Source organism: Pinus tabuliformis, chromosome 2_2, assembly GCF_031772625.1.
Source record: "Pinus tabuliformis cultivar Carrire ecotype Pingquan chromosome 2_2, CPIR1, whole genome shotgun sequence".
Classification (NCBI taxonomy): Eukaryota; Viridiplantae; Streptophyta; class Pinopsida; order Pinales; family Pinaceae; genus Pinus; species Pinus tabuliformis.
In genome coordinates, this window is record NC_142300.1 from 803,026,192 (window position 1) to 803,029,655 (window position 3,464).

Here is a 3,464-nt window from a genome sequence, read left to right on the forward strand (position 1 = left end):
TTGGAAGGCAAACGATCTGAACAAAGGTTGGGTAGGTGGCTTTAGGCGCAGTTGAGAAGAAGAAGAAGATAACAGAGTGATGCAACGCAGTGTAAAGGAAACAAATCTGCACAAAACCGAGAATTCATCAACTTATCCTAATTGTGTTATTAAATCAACGAACAACAATGTATACTTCAGAGAAAAATCGTGCATGGAGTTGGAACGAGGAAATACTGCTCAAGATCAGAATGCATGGATGGATCTACAATTGAAATGACTGTGTTGCAGCTGGAATGAAAGTGTATGACTACGTTTTTGGTGGCTGGTACGGTCTACACCCCCAATCTCTAAACAGAGATGGCAGTGAGTGCACTATCAGCCTTTTCTTGGAGCTCTAATGAATGTTGATCCTTCTACTCTAATCTAAGCAACTAAAAGCACTTGAACCATAAACTAATCCTACTCAATCACATAAGAGAAATCAAATCAGCGGACTGTAATCTCTAAATGCATGTCAAAACAGAGGAATAAAATGCTGAAAAGAAAGACAAGTAACAATACAAAGAAGAGGAGGTCTATTGCTCTCAGGTTGGGCCCTAACCTGAGAGCTATAACTCCCTTAGAAACTCAGAATTGAATCAAAAGCTGCCTGTCTTTATTGAATAATCATGAGTCTAATGACATGCCAAAACTAGCTTACAAAGAGCAAAAAACCGAGTTGTAGCTCGTGCTTAGAAATTGCAACAGTAGTTCATAAGTTCAAAAAGCTCCTATCAAAGGCCACGGCCTTAATATTTATACATGATGAGGATCAAGCTGGCTTCCTCAATTAATGGAGCTCGGCTGTCCAACTAAAAGTTAAACTGCTGTTCCTGTAGAACCTGTTGGCTGCCTTTAAGCTCGGTGGGGAGAGCTGTTGGAGCTCAGAGTTAGGGTGGAGATCACGAGGGAGGTTATTTAAGGCTGTAGACAACCTCCCTATAAACCTGCAATGCCACCTTTGTTGTCTCCTTGTCTCCTTCTGCTTGGTCTTTGCTCCCTTTAATGCCAAAAAATCTGAAATCATCATGTATTAGCCACATAGATATAATGCCTGCCCTTCTTCCTACAAATAACACGAATATACCAAGAAATGAATGCATAAGTGATAAAAGATGAAGGGTTGAGCAAGGTAAGTAGGCCAAATGAGCCCAATTTGTTACCAAAAATTGGGGCTCATCAACTGGAGCGCTGACATCGCATCTTAATAACGGAGAAGGTTGTGTCAGAGTGACTCAATACAAACATAGGATGCGATGGCTCATGAAATTCGACCAGCGCGGAAAACACGTGTGCTTCCGCGCTGGCAGTGCATTTGTTACACTATGAGGCGCCAGTCAGCGCGGTTATTTTAATAACAGTCGCGATGATGGAAAAAACTTTGGAAAAGTGGGTCATTTGGCCAGACTAGAGAGCATGAGCATGATGGATTTGATTTCATGACACAGTAGGGAGACTGACAGAGAGACAGTGACAAATTACTGTGTAACACTTAGGATCGACTAACCCATGTCCAAGTGCTGTTCACATGGAACCTTTCCCCACTTTAGTCTTCAAAGTTCTCATTTGAATATTTGCTACTACCACCAAGATCTGCACCGGGGCCAATCCACCCAAGCTCACGCCTGAGGTTTCTCAGCAACCCTCGCGTCCTCCTACTCATCGGATCCAGGCAATTGCTCCGACAATCGAGTATAGGTTGCGCGCTTCAGTGCCATCCATTTTCGGGGCTAGTTGATTCGGCAGGTGAGTTGTTACACACTCCTTAGCGGATTTTGACTTCCATGACCACCGTCCTGCTGTCTTAATCAACCAACACCCTTTGTGGGATCTAGGTTAGTGCACAATTCGGCACCGCAACTCAACTTTTGGTTCATCCCACATCGCCAGTTCTGCTTACCAAAAATGGCCCACTTTGATCTCTCGATTCCACGGCACGGCTCAATGGAGCAGTCACACCCTCTTACGTATTTAAAGTTTGAGAATAGGTCGAGGGTGTTACGCCCCCGATGCCTCTAATAATTTGCTTTACCCGATAAAACTCGCGCGTGAGCTCCAGCTATCCTGAGGGAAACTTCAGAGGAAACCAGCTACTAGATGGTTCGATTAGTTTTTCGCCCCTATACCCAAGTCAGAAGAATGATTTGCATGTTAGTATCGCTACGAGCCTCCACCAGAGTTTCCTCTGGCTTTGCCCTGCTCAGGCATAGTTCACCATCTTTCAGGTCCCAACAGGTGTGCTCGCACTTGAACCCTTCGCATAAGCTCAAGGTCGGTCGACGATGCACCCCCCTAGAGAGGGGATCTCGCCCGTCAGCTTCCTTGCACCTCACAGGTTTTCAAACCCGCTGACTCGCACACATGTTAGACTCCTTGGTCTGTGTTTCAAGACGGGTCGAATGGAAAGCCTGCCAACCAACACCACGAGTGCGCAGGTGCACACAGCCCACCACAAGGGCGCACGCTTCGTTCCTCAACCACCGCAACGGCAAACCAACAGGCAGTAATCCGCCTGTGCTTGTGACGATGCAGTAGCCCGTGTTGGTTTGCACCTCAAGTCGAACGACGAACCAGCCTGAGCCATTCCACATCTGACCGAGACGCATCGACAGCCTCCATCCGCTTCTCTCTCGGCAATTTCAAGCACTCTTTAACTCTCTTTCCAATGTCCTTTTCATCTTTCTCTCGTGGTACTTTTTCGCTATCGGTCTCTCGCTTGTATTTAGCCTTGGACGGAGTTTACCACCCAATTAGGGCTGCATTCCCAAACAACCCGACTCGCCGACAATGCCTCGTGATGCGGCAGGGTCTCGAGCCGACGGGGCTGTCATCCTCTCAGGCACCCCCTTCCAAGGGACTTGGCCCAGGTCCGCCGCTAAGGACGCTTCTACAGACTACAATTCAGGCGGCGCCGCCGCCCGATTTTCATGTTGGGCTCTTCCCGTTTCGCTCGCTGCTACTAGGGGAATCCTTGTAAGTTTCTTTTCCTCTGCTTAATTATATGCTTAAACTCAGCGGGTGTTCTCCCCTGAGCTGAGGTCGCAAAGTTGGAGCTAAATCTGCCCTACCCCATGGGAGGACAAGGGAGAGCAAAGAAAGTTCCAGCGATGCCACACAAATCCCGCATCAGCTAACACCGACTGCCCATCCAAGGGGACAAGATCACCGCTCGCCGACGCACACCACGAAACATCGCTTGAGGTATTTCAGCCGACCGCGCCACATGGGGCACAGACGACCAGCTCCGTTGCTCCCTAGCATATTGCAGGGAGTGCGTTTGAATGGGATGCGACGCCCAGACAGAAGTGCCCTTGACCAAGGCCTCGGGTGCAAATTGCGTTCAAAAATTCGATGATTCACGGGATTCTGCAATTCAAACTAAGTATTGCATTTCGCTACGTTCTTCATCGTAACAAGAGCCGAGATATCCGTTGCCGAGAGTC

General features: G+C 47.8%; 1 non-coding gene and 1 pseudogene across 1 annotated transcript; both read right to left on the reverse strand.

Annotated features, from left to right (window-relative positions):
- Positions 1–1,606: 1,606 nt before the first annotated feature.
- On the reverse strand, positions 1,607–2,399 carry LOC149195324 (25S ribosomal RNA; annotated as a pseudogene; the record flags this gene model as incomplete).
- Positions 2,400–3,310: 911 nt separating this feature from the next.
- LOC149195325 (5.8S ribosomal RNA) lies at positions 3,311–3,464 on the reverse strand. Its single transcript, XR_016255281.1, has one exon. It is a non-coding gene; the product is annotated as a 5.8S ribosomal RNA (ribosomal RNA).